Genomic DNA, 14015 nt, shown 5'->3' on the forward strand with positions numbered 1-14015 from the left:
AGTGCTCATTGAAACAGAAGCACCACAGCTGAAAACCATCACGTGAGGATGTTGTCCATTAAGACTTTTTTCTTCTTAGTTGTTTTTCTTTCTTCTTTTTATATTTTTTTTAACAAATACCCACTGAGATATTTGAATTTTAAAACCACTCAGCAACTCAAGAGTAGGACCAGACTCCAGATAGCAGTACTCGGGACTAGTCAAACCACTGCTAACTACTCAAACCCCAGGAGCTGAGCCATAGCGGGAACTGAGACAACATGCAAACTATTTCTTTTTTCCACCCATATCTAGAGACAATAAACCTTTGCTCAGGAGCATAAGAAGCAAAATGAGCATCTAAATTTTAAAAAATGGCTTCTTGGCGGCACACCTTCCCCAGGATGGGTAGGTGTTGAGTAATGGCTCTTCTTTCTGCTTTACAGGTAACTGCGTGCTTGTGCAGTACGCAACACACCCTCCAGTCGTTCGCTGCCATAGACTCACCCCAGGGCGCAGACGTCCTCGCTGGGCTGTGAGCTCCTCAGGGGCAGGCCAAGTACTGCACCATACCCGCGTTCTCCCTGAACCCACAGAGGAACTGGAGCAGAATGTGGAGTCAGTAAGTGAGGAGTGGGAGGAAGAAGGAGCTGGAAAGGAATAAAGGAGGGGGAAGATGAAAGAAAGAGGAAAAAGGAAAGAAGTGAGGAAGAAAGGAAGGAAGGGAAGGCAGGAAGGAGAAAAGGAGGGAGAGAGAAAAAAGGAGAGAAGAAAGGAGGGAAGGTAGAAGGGAAAGGAGAATGAAAGGAAGGGAGAGAGAGAGAAGGGGAGAAAGGGAGGAAAAGAAGGAAGATAGGGAAAAAATTGAAAGGAAGAAGGGGAGAAGGGAAAGAAGAAAGAAGAGAAGGGAAAAGAGGAGAGAAGAGGAATGGGAAAGAAGGAAGAATAAAGAAGAAGAGAAAATGACAAGAGCAGGGAGGAGCTTCAAAGAACAGCAAGCCTGGGCTGGAGGAAATGAGGCAGGCATGGCAAGTTGAAAGGTGGAGAGCCGGGGGGGAAGGGGGATAGGCCAGCCTGGTCATCTGGGTAGCTGTGTGGCCTCACTCTGCCATGCCCACAGCCCCTGTCCCTCAGGCTCAGCCTGCCATGTCGGGAACCTGTGTGCTCCAGCATGGCCAAGCCAGCAGCTGAGGCAGGCACCGGGAGGCTGGGGCTGCTGGCTGGGGCTGCTGGGGCTGCTCGCCTGCTCCCGGCTGCAGGCCTGGGTGCCAGAACCAGAGCGCCAGGTCAGGGTGGTGAGGCGCTGCTGGCACGCCAGGCTCTCACATTCTCTCCTTTCCAATGGCCCAGCCCGGCATTGCTGGGGAAGCGGGAGGGGCCAGGCAGCCAGCAGCCGAGAGTGAGAACTTCCCCTTGCCAGAGCCAGCTGCTGGCTGCCATCTGGGCAGGGGCAGTGCCAGTTTCCCAAATCTGCCTTCCCTTTAGAAAAGGGGGGAGAACTCTGTGCTGAGAAGATAGCTTCTCCTCCATCCCAACGCTCTGGGTTAAAAACTCCACAAAACCAGCCTTTGAAACAGCAGGCAACAAGAAATGCCACACATTGGACAGTTTTCAGAGGAATGTGCTTCTCCTGGGACCTTTCCCTCTAAGAACACTCTTCATTCATCCTCAGTATCCCTTGGTTCTTTCATTTTACTTAGTGATAACTTCTTCATTTCTTTAATTAAATGTTTGTACAAATAAAATGCTAGTCATGGTATGTCCTTTATCACTTATCATTAGGGTGGGGATCACTCCATAAGCTAGAAATCCCAGGACAGCAGCGACTTAATCTTTCTAATTTACTCTCACCATGAATGACCCACACCTGGAACAGGCTGGTGCTCGCTAGGTGCTTTCTGACCAGATGCCTACCAAGCCTTCCTAAGCTTCAACTCAGGTCGATGCTGTTCAGAAGAACTGCAGAGAGTCCTGTGCTCCCCACAGACTTCAGGCAGTTGAGTGGACACATTCCTTCGAGTCTTCCTTCATGCAGGGGGAATGGGCCATCCCTGCTGTGTGCCAGCCCCTTGACTGCCCTGCCGTGGACGCAGCCCTGAGACTGCATGACATTTGCTTTGTGACCCCAGTGTTCCTAGGAGGTGGGTGGGTAACATCTAGCCCCAAACAGAGCGTGGAGTCAGGGAGACCCTCCACAAAAACAGAAAGCAGGCAAGACTTTTCCAGAGATGAAAGTCAGTACATTTAACAGGTCGCCCACCATCTGACCATTCAGAACAGATGCTGGGTGGGAAAGATCAGCATGGCCACCGGTATATACCCTGGACATACTGGCTGAATAGGAATCACTTATTACATTCCGCATCATTCCCTTACCTTCCACATCCTTCCTTTCTTTTTTTTAAGTGATTATTCTATTTTAACTTTATTTATTTATTTTTAATTTGGCCAGAGAGGAACAAAGTGAGAGAGAGAGAGAGCCAGAGAGCCAGAGCAAGAGAGAGAAAAAAAGTGAGAAAGCAAGCTGCCAGTTCCAGGACTCGAACCACAGTTGGCCATGTGTGTGTCCAGTGCCCTTAACTACCATGCCACCTGCTGCCCCCCAAAATCCTTCTATCTTCTCAGGAAAGCAAAGAACCAACCCAATGCCCCACCTTTGCAAATATGCATAAAAATTGCCCAAGTGGGCCTTTCTGGCGGTGACGACCTCCCCGCGAGAACATGCCTCTGGCAGAGGACCTTCTTTCTCCCTCTCCAGAAGAGAAGAGGAAACACAAGAAGAAGCACCTAGTGGAGAGCCCAAATTCCTACCTCACGGTGTAAAGTGTCCAGGATGCTATGAAATCACCACAGTCTATTAGCCATGCGTAAACAGTAGTTCTGTGCATTGACTGCTCCACTGTCCTCTGCCAGCCTACAGGAGGAAAAGCGAGGCTTACAGAAGGATGTTCCTTAAGGAAGAAGCAGCGCTAAAAGCATCCTGACTCGAGATGAGTGGGAAACCAGCCCAATAAACACATTGTTGATATGTTAAAAAATAAATAAATAAAAAGAAAGCCTGAGTGGGAGGACTCAGGGATAGAGTATCCTTCATGAGAACCCCAACTTTGCAAAGATCTTCATGGTGGGGCTCCAGTTTGGCTTCTCCACCTTTGCAGGCATCCTCACTTTTAAACAATTCTAAACATGCCTATTATTCATGTAATAGTTGGTGGAAGAGGCAGGCTAAAAGCCAGGGAATGTCTCAAGAGTGAGGTTCACTTTTTGAAATACACAGTTTGACCTTCCAGCCGTGAAGCCTTCACGTTGAGCCCGCCTTGGGGCAACCAGGCCTCCCTAAGAAAGACAAACTCACAGGAATAATGCTACCTTGTATTTTTAGTGTTTCCTAATTTATTTTACAATACTCAAAAATACACATACACAGCAGGTACTGTGCTGCATCTACAGTGAGCACTCATCGATGAATTTTAAGATGAGGGATCTTGAGCCAGCCAGTGGCATGGAGGTTAAGGCAGCTGGATCCCACATGGCCAACTATATGGTTCAAGTCCCAGACCCGGGGACTTAAAAAGTCACACAGGATGCACATGGGTATGCCCAAAATCCTGAGAGGAGAATAGAGGGAAAGGGAAAACAACTGGCTATCCCTCTTGGGGCGGGGGGAGTTCTCACTTTCCCTCTTTGTCTCTCTCTCTGTCTGTCTCTCTCAGGCAAGTGCATGAGCCCTATAGCAAAACTTAAGGTAAAAATGGTGAGGGATGTCATTTGAGTCTCACCATATTCCCTGAGATAGCCAGGGTGCACATTATTAGTTGCCATTCTCTAACCCATAGCTTGTCCGTGACGGTTTAGTAAGTGGCAGGGCAAGACCAGAACTGGATTTTCTGACTCCACATTCAGGGCTCTTTCCATAAGCCAAATGTCTGGGAATGTGGACTTCAGCCTCCTAATGACGACACTCACCAGAGAAGGAAATTAAGATCGGGAGCTGACGTCATGGGTAAAGAGATGACACAAGGAGGATGCATTGGTTACGAGTACAGGCTTTGGCTCCTGCTGCCATCCCTGTGATGCTGGGCAAGTTCAAGGTCTACTCAAGCCTCTGCTTTCTCATCCTAGGAATGAAACAGCATCTCTCTTACAAGGTTGCTGGAAGAGCTGGACTAGGAAATACAGGACCTTTATCACAGAGTCTAGCCCAGAATAGGTACTCAACGTGTAATAGTAATTTTTGTTGTTATTATCATTTATTTCTGCAAAGGTGACTTCTTCCCTCAAGCCAGAAAGGCTTCCTTGGGGTGTTGTTGACTGGTTTGTTCTACTAGTAGTTCTGCTATCTGCATAAGATGGGAGGAAGCCTTTTATTCATACACTGGTTTTATCGGTGTATGGGTACCTTATGGATACCTTTGTATTTGAGTTTTTTGGTTTAATCAAGATATAATTAAGGCAGGAACCATCAGTTAGCGTAATGGCTATGTCGCTGGATTCCCACATAGTCAACCGCGGTTTGTGTCCCGGACCTGGTGGCTTAGAACTCACGCCGGGCACATGTGCATGCGTGCCCAAGATCCCGAGAGGAGAATGGAGGAGAAGGGATTGCGGCGTAACCATCCCCCCTGGGGGGTGATTTCTCGCTTTCTGTCTCTATGTCTCTCTCTGTCTGTCTTGCAAGCGCATGCACCCTATAGCGAAACCTCTCAAAAAAAAAAAAGATATAATTAAGGGTAGAAATGAAAAATACATGACAAACCAACAATTATCTTGAAATTATTGAGAGGAATAGAAATGTCATCATACATACTTTAATTCTAATGAACATATATAATTAACCCAATTTGTGACAGGCATCATCTAATATTTTGGAACTATTCATTCATTTCATGTTCATAATAACCCTATTATGTGAAAACTATTCTTCTCCCCATTGTGCAGATAGGGAAACTGAGGTACAGAGAGGTCGAGTCAACATGTAAGAAATGGCACAACCAAGATTTAAACCAGGCAACCCAATCTCAGAGTCTGTGTATTTACTCACTAAACCAAATGGTTCCTACATTTTTTTTTAATTTGTCTGTTTTACTCCTGATAGAGAATATATGTGCATAATGGAGAGAGAGAGAAAGAGAGAAAGAAGCACCCTCAACAGGGTTTGGTCATATGATATGATCCCTTCCTCCAGCCCTACAGCTAGTCAAGATCTTGGGAAGATTAGCATGCCCAGCGTTTTTTAGGTCCATCAGGCCAGGGATCCAAACCCATGGTCAGCCATGTGGTTTCCAGCACTCCAGTCCAGCATGCAGTGCCATAGAGGCTGGGCTGGTTCTTATATCTTAATAAGATTAAAACCGCCCTGATTAAAGAACTTTGTGGACTTGTTGGAAAGTGCTTCTAGGCAGAGTAAGCATTAAGCTTCTCAAATCTTACTTTGAAATCTCTCCCCTACTCTCTACCAAAAGCCAAGCCAGCACCAGGGTTCTACCTTTTTATGAACCCTTAGACTTGAGGAGTCAGGGCCACAGACACCTAATGACTTGCCTAAATGTCCTCAGGCATAAATTCATCACCACATCCATTTTCCAAGTGCTTATCAAGACAGCTCTGTGGCAGACCCTGGACTAAGACATTACAGAGAAGGTGTTGCCTGCCCTCTGGGGACCCACTGTTAAGGTTGACAGGATAGTTGCTGATGCACATCTGGAAATGCCAAAGGACAGATGGCAATTCAGATAAACTCTAAAATGATCACTGGAATGGAGGGACCTTTGTGTGTGCACAGCCTGAAGGACTTAGACCTACTCATGCTGCAAAAGCAAATCCTAGGGGAACACTAGGAGAACTTAAACTATCATGAAAAATGCAGACAGAGTGAAAACAGATAGGTCCGCAAATCCCAGTGCTCTGAATCCAGGACACATGTCTTTGTTTAGGACAAGTAAAAGATAATTCTACTTTAAGACAAGAGCTGCTTCAAGAAATAGTGTGGGTTAAAGCACATATAGTTTCAAGAAGGGATTTCATAGAAATTAGAATGCTAGAGCTAATGCTACATGCCACGGAGAAGTCTGGTATGCTTGATTTGAATGTAACCAAGTCCCCATCTCTAATTTTCTTCTGAGTAGCACTGAAGGTTTCATGTACACCCTTGCCTGGTGTCTCATCAGAGCCCTGGAACATCGTCAAGGCAGGCATTACTGGTTCCACTTTATGCAGCAGGAAATGGAAGCTCTGAGGATTATCCGTCCTGTATCTGTAGCGCTAGGACCTTCTCCAGCTCCAAACTGAGGGTGAGCTTGGCTTCTCAAGCAAGTGAAGACACCTAGGGGCAGCATAGGTCTGTGGACATACTAAGACTTTGCCATTTTTATCTAGACTAGCAGGATCCAAGATGATCTTAAATAGGAACTTTTCTGGACTCGACCAAGCCCAGCCATCCAGAGCACAAAACATTCCTGCGCTACAGCTCCTAGGTCTTCCCAATTAATCCTGGGCTTCTATGTATAACAGGCTCACGTGAAGGTCTCGCAGGGGGACTATGGTGTTGATTTAAAAAAAAAATAATAAAACAGCCTATGAGTTTTATCTCCTTATCTCCACAGTCCAGAGGGGGGAAAAAGAGCACAATCTGTTCTCCCTGTGGGACATCCACCTGATTAGATGTCATAAAACAGAGTAGTCCTTTAGTTAATAATGGCTAGAATACCTCTGACCCACAGTTGTTGCAAAGAAAAAAAAAAAAAACCTAACTACAGATAAACTCCCTAGGGTTTCAGATCCGTTTTGCAATAAGCTGTGTTATGAAGGAAATCTGGCCCCAAAAGATAGTTTGAATGCAAAATAAAGATAGTTCACATGCTTTGAAGCAGGTACAGGGCTTCTGTGGAAGCACCAGAATCATATTTTTGGAGGATCATTATATTTCCTGCTCCAGACTATTTGGGTCCCACCGTTCTTTTATACAACTCCTATTTTTAGTCATCAGAGGCGTCATGTCCCGCCAGGCAGGGGCCTCAGCAGGGCAGGTCTGGACAGGAGGGGTGAGGGTTGGCTGCCTGCGGAGGGAAGAGAGCTGGGCAGGTAAGCTTCAGGGAATTGGTGGCCCAGAGAACCAGACAGGCTAGAAGTGAAACCTGGGGTAGTCTCAGGGAACAATTTAAGGGAGTACCTTGGGTTTAGAGAGCAAGACACTAAGGTCTAGGAAGCCAGCAAATCATCAGGAAGGGACTGAAATAGAAACACAGAAGAGTAGACAAGGGCTGTTTGAGCTCTTTCATCCACCATGTCACAAGAGAGTGGATGGGGGCTTCAATGCGCGGGTTTGAGCTGAGTAGATTCAGGATGAGTCTGATCAGGGCAAAGGCAGAGGTGCGAGGCTTGCTAGAATGTTCCTACAATCAAATACCTTTGGAGGAAAAAATATATATATACTTAGATAGAGAGATATAGATTAAATAGATATAGATAGATAGATAGATAGATAGATAGATATAGATGGATAGAGATAGATATATAGATCTCCATACATATACCTGTGGTCTTCGAAAACTTAATTTTCATTTACATTCATTCCTACTCCCTCTCATCCCATGAGATATAACTATTAATGAAAAGTCAGAACAAAGGGAAGTTCAGGGTCTCCTGAACAAGATTTAGCCAGGGGAAGAGGAACAGTTCTTCATCTGCATAGATTTTAGACCAGCTGATGAGTCTCGTCTTCTAGGCTGCCTTCCTTAGGCATTGGATAAAAGTATATTCCATGAAATACTTTGTGCCATGGCCCATGCCTAGTACTGTCTCCCGCTCTTGGCCATGTCCTGCCAGGGGACTGTTCCTTATCTGGGTCACCATTGGAAAACAGAGATGGAATTAAAGCTCATTTTAAAGATAAATGATAGATAATAGAGAGACAGATGGATTTCTTCCTCTTCCTGGCCTTTGTGTGGTTAAAGGAGGCCTATGGAGAACCAGGGAGGAACAGGTTTTGGAAGCAGAGGCCAGACAGTGCAGGTCTTGTGTAAAAGAGGCTGGAAGAGACTGTATTACAGGGTGACTGAGATGGGAGGTGGACCTATCAGAAAAAACAGACCTTGGAAATTTCTCCTTGGATTGACCCAACCTTTTATGAATGATGATCCAAAAGGAACTGGAGAAAACCCATCAGCACACTAGTGGAAAAAGATAAATGTACTGGAAGTAGAAGGTGAATGAACTGAGTCTTACAAATCTGACGTCCAACCACTGGTCAGCAGTGGGCACACCAGCAGCTCAGGACCCAATTCACGTCATACCACCTACTCACTCAGATCAGGGTCCAGCTAGTGTCACGTCACCTATTCATGGCATCACTCATATGCCCATATATTCCTGGGCCTTCTGAGTGTCAACAGCTTTGCTATGTAATGAGGATAGATAGTGCAACTCCATCTGAGAACCAGCTTTGTTCCCAGCCTGGAGGAAGCATGAGAAGAAAAAGAGGTTCAGATGGGACACAAATGAAAGGAAGAGATGGTCCTTGTCACCAAATTGGGTGAAAGGACAGAACAAGTCTTCATGAAAGAGCTTGTTGGAATAATTTGGAGAAGACCTTCCTTCTCTTAGCAGTACATTTCCAGTAGGAAGACAATAACTTTCGTTGAAAAATGCTGGCCTTCTTGGCCTTTAGGGTCAGCTGATGTCTTAGACTGATTAATTTTGAAAGAGAGCTTAATTTCTCTTTGAAGGAAAAAAGATATTTGGGAATTGTTTTGGAGAAGGGTTTAGATTGAGAAAGAGAAAGGGAGGCCCAGAAGCCCATGTTAAAGAGAAACTTGAAAGGGAGAAGATGAACTTGGTCTATATTAATTGGTCTGTATTAATTGCTGGGCATTATATCATGTAGCTTTCTCCTTTATCTCCCCATAAAGTCACCATCAATTATTCATGAATACTTTGTGGGTTGGGTCTATTTTAATGGATGTGATAAAGCCCAATCAAACTTTAAGGAGGACCCTGAAATACAGTGGTACCTGTGCAATTCAAAAGAGACCCAAAAACGCATTAATTGTTTGCTCCTCTCAACTCAAGACACTGACAGGTATGTTCAGTTACACCAAAACCTACCATAGAAGAAAACACAGGTGTGCACCAAGACAAACTTCGATGTACACACCAGACACCATTTTGCATCTTTCAGTCTGAAAAAGTAGCTCCTGTTTTTATGGAAATGGAACATTAAAAGTTTTCATTAGTATTAGAACCATGTCACTGCTGAAATACAGAAAAGTTAAATTTATAACATGTTAGACATTTTTAGTGAAAAATGCTAATATGTTGCAGAGAAGGTTGGGCACATACCCCTTGAAACCATTGCCTCTCAAAGTCTAACCAGGTCTAGGTCTTGCACAGAGAAAGATATTTAGTCTCAAGCAACATCCAAGATCACCTTGTCAAATCAGAACTGAAGTTTCAGAAGACTCAGAAAATAAGAAGTACAAAGAGTCAATGAAATACGTATTTTTAAAAATTCAGCTTCACTGGATGTTACAGGAATGCAAATAAAAATGACGTGATACCATTTTTCTCCTAGTCGGCAAAAATTAGGAAAAATAAAAGTTCGGTATTCGTTCAGATGCAATCTCTCTCTTTTCCTTGTTTCTTTCTTTTTGTTGGAGAGGTTTTTGCTATAGGGTGTGTGCACTTGCCAGAAAGACAGATAAACAGAAAGCGAGAAATCACTGCCCCCCAAGGGGGGGGATGGCCACGCCGCAATCCCTTCTCCTCCATTCTCCTCTCGGGATCTTAGGCACTCAAGCACACATGCCTGGCGTGAGTTTAAGTCCCGGACTTGAACTGTGGTCGACTACATGGGAGTCCAAAAACATAGCCATTACACCAACTGCTGGTCCCAAGATGCAGTCTCTCTTATGGTGCTAATGGGATTGCAGGTGGGTACATAATCCTCACAGAAGGCCACATCTACCTAAAGCTCTAACCATGTGCTTCCATCTCATTTTCACTCCATCTCTAAGACTAAATCTTTATGGAATACCCAGGTAGATGAACAAAGACGCGTACCTAAGGCATTCATCATGATAATCTTTCTTTTTCTTCTTAAATTGCTACAGGACTTGTACACTCACTAGAGAGAGAGAGAAGCAGAGAAAGAAAGTGAGAAAGCATGTCCAGGGATGATGGTGCACTACAGTCCCTTCTTCCTCATTCTCTTCTTGGGATTTTAGTCACACATACACACCCAGTGTGTCTCTTAAGTCCCCAGGTCTGGAACTGGAACCACGCAGTCAGCCATATAGATCCAGCTGCCTCAACCACCATGCCCGTGGCTGGCCCTATCATATTAGTCTGTAAAGTACTGAAAATTCGGAAATCACCTTCATGTCTAGCAAAAGATGATTACTAAATAAAGTTCATTCAACAAAATACTTTATCACCAATTTTAGGTTTTATGAGACAGGAAAGGGTCATAATACGTAGTAAGAAGTTGTAAATGAGAAAAGCAGGTTCCACACACTATATCATGAGATATTCTTTGTCATAACAGAAATGGTTCATGCATTCGGTTGTTAAACCATAATTCAAACTGCATAACAGCAATGGATCTTTTGGCTATTAAATGCCATCTAAGAAAAGTGCCTGGTGTCAAATAGGCCCTTAAATATTTGTTAATTAAGTGATCCGTACTTGTTATCCAGCAGGCTCTGTGCTAAACACTTGATATAATCCGTTCTCACAGCAGCACTGCTCCACGTCTCACTGTGAAATCCACTGAGCTGAAAGGAAACTGAGGCATGGAGAGCTTCAGCAATCTTGCCCAAGTCACCCAGCTAACACGTGGTAAAGCCAGGATTCAGCCTGAGTCCAGTCTTCACTCAAACACTTGTCTGTGTTTGTTTGTTTGTTTGTTTTTTCATTTGCTAAAGGGTGCACGTGTTTGCCAGAGAAAGGCAGAGAGTGAGAGGAAGAGACAGAGAGGGAGAGACTGTGAGAAAAAGTGAGACATCACCCCTGGGATGGGGGGGACGACCATGCTACAATCCATTCTCCTTGGATCGCCTCTTGAAAGTGTGGGCCCGCACACACTTCCGGCATGTTTCCCCAGACACCAGACCCAGACCTTCGACTACACAGTCAGCCGTGTGGGATCCAGCCATCTCGACCACTTCACCACACAGCCGGCCCCACTTTTCCATACCTTTTTATGGAGAAAAGCCTGAAAGGCTATTCACAAATATATTGACCACAGTATTTGGGCAGCTCTGAGTGATGGGATTACTCAAGATCTTATTTTCCCTCTTTGCTTATCAGAGATTTCTAATCTCTCTATAATGCAGATGTGAAAACTATTTTATTGGGGCTAGTAGGTAGTGTGGTGCTTAAAGTGCTGGGCTTCCCCATGGTGACTGCATTCAAGTTCCAGACCCAGTGGCTTGAAATCATTCCAGACACATGTGTATGCATGTCCAAAATCCCAAGAGGAGAATGGGGGAGAAGGAACCGTGGCATGGCCATCCCCCAAATGGGGTGATTTGTCACTTTCCCTCTCTCTGTCTCTTTCTCTCCAGCAAGTGCACCCACCCTATGGCAAAAAAAAAAAAAAAAAAAATTTTAAAAAAGCACTATTTTAAATGTATACTAACATTATTTTAAATAGCATGGAATTTTCTTTAATGGATGCTTCCTTGGGCCAGGAAATGTAAAGCAGAGGAGAGGAGTTCTCAAGACAGAGGGAAAATATGAAGAACAAGTAAAGGACCCATGGTTCCCAATCCTCAGGCCCAAGTACCTTATTGAAAGATAGATCTCCATTTTCCAAAATAAGGTAGGACATTTGCCGAACCTATAAGCCCTAACTTCTCATATGTTCTGTCCTCTGCTTTGGAAACCAAGAGGATTCCAAGGCACTTCTTTGTGGCTCCCACTCACCTGAACAGACACACAGTGGCCCAAAGTGGAGATGCAAGGACATCTATAGGTGGACACCATTGTTTAGGTGCCCTTGCCAATCAAAGCTTCTTGAGAGTCTACTCTGAGCCAGGCACTGGGTGAGCCTAAGGATACGGGCTTGAGTAAGTTACAACACAGGCTTTCAAGAGACTCAGAGACTGTTGGGAGGAACAGCATGCCAAAGAGCTGTTGAAGGAAGTTCAGGATCTGCAGGAGCACAAGGGAGGATCTTGTTCCTACAACTTTCAATAATTGCCTTTATTGCAGGAGCCATTTCTTTGTCTTGGTTTTATGTTCTCTCTTTTTTTTTATTTAAAATGTTTTTATTTTACATTCAAACACTGTGTATCATTGCAGCGTACAAAATGAGTTTTCTCATCCAGAATACACTATATAATGGCTCAATCAATGGTATTACCATACATATTGTCTTCAACAAATAATCTTCCATTTCTTGTTGCTTAACTATTTTACTTCTTTTATTTTCTACTTGATTCCCTCCCTCTCTCCCATCGCCATTTCCCACCCTCCTCCCACACTATCTCTGATATCCACAGTTGCTTTCCTTGTTTTATCCCCATATTTTATTGATTCAAGAAAGATCTTAATTAAACTAAATACTTTCAATAGTAAGTGCAGTTGATGTAAACGTATTTATGAACGCGTCTGACTTTAGACATAAAATTCAGTGAGTAGAATACACATACCAGAAGGCACCTAGCTCAGCTTATTGTAGTCTTTAAGTAGGTATGTTATATTTTTTTGTATGTTTGTTTTTTATGTATACCTTTTAATTTGAAGTAAAGCAGCTTTAGCTTTAATAAATCAAAATTGTAAAAGTTAAGAAAAATTTGCTTAAGAGTCAAAGCCAGGAAAAAGGTTAGGATTCTATTCAAATAGTAGGTAGAAACTGAAAGCTAAAAAAAAAAAAAAGATATGGACAAAGCTAAAATCTAGTAACAAGTGCACAGTAGTTTTCTTCTGAAATTTTTTTCTCTCTCCATACCCCTTTTACTACAGAGAGGCAAAACTAACTTATTTGCAAAATAATAATAATAAGTTTAGTCTCGATTTGGTCTGTTATTTGCACAAAGCCCCATAAGAATAGAAATTGATTTAGTTGACTTTGCTGGATCCTTTGATAAGAAACTTCAGATTAGACTCTTTAAAAAGCCTCCTTGGGCTATTGGGCCAAGCAAGTCAGGAATCCATCTGCCTGTGCCTTTAAGTACCTGTACTTGGAAGTTGGGGGCTGTCAGGAAGTGTCATTCTTTCCTTACCTGCCAGGCAGAACTGTTTATGGTACCAGGCAATCGTTCCAAGAGCTTTGTTTGGCTTTCTTGAGATCAGCCTTAGCTCCTTAGCTTTCTGGTCAAATCTTCAGATAGGACATTCCAGTCAAAGCCCTGGCAATACCGAGTGTTTCCAATTTCTGATGCAAGGCAACAGATATTACTGAATTTAGGCAAGTAACCATTCCGTCACAAAATAAAAATGCTCACAAATTTTTTCCAATTCCAGAGGGGGTCAGGATGAGAGAAAAGTTTACATTTTCATTTCAAAAAACAAAATTTGAACAAATTGCTGAACCTATCAACCACATAAGAGAAACCCAAAAGTCCTTCAATCTGGAAAAACAAAGCACAGGAGGAAATTGATAATGTTTTGGGCAAAAGTCATAACTCTGATCCATCTGTCCAGTAACAGGCCGCCTTCTTGAGTACTGGCCCTGCGCGTGGTTCACACTGAGTAACTCCTTGAGCACCTGGCCCAGCACTGGCTTTTTAATCAGCAGTTTTGCCCAGATAGCTGTCTCCATGTGGAGGTGGCTCTGTAGGCAACTTCGATAGTTTGGCCCATCAATGATCAGACTAAGGTAAAAGAGAGAACCCTAGCAACCTCTCTAACTCAGAGCAAATCTAAAGAATAGACAAGAAGAGGAATAAAGGAATTCCTGGGCTGGATGAACACAAATGTAAGATTGAGTTAATGAATAACTGGTTTTGGGGGTCGGCAGGTGGTGTAGCGCTTAGGATGCTGGACTCCCACATGGCCGACCATGGTTCAGGTCTTATACCTGGTGGCTTACTTTT

The sequence above is a fragment of the Tupaia chinensis genome, unplaced genomic scaffold, assembly GCF_000334495.1.
Source record: "Tupaia chinensis unplaced genomic scaffold, TupChi_1.0 Scaffold000473_1, whole genome shotgun sequence".
Lineage (NCBI taxonomy): Eukaryota > Metazoa > Chordata > Mammalia > Scandentia > Tupaiidae > Tupaia > Tupaia belangeri.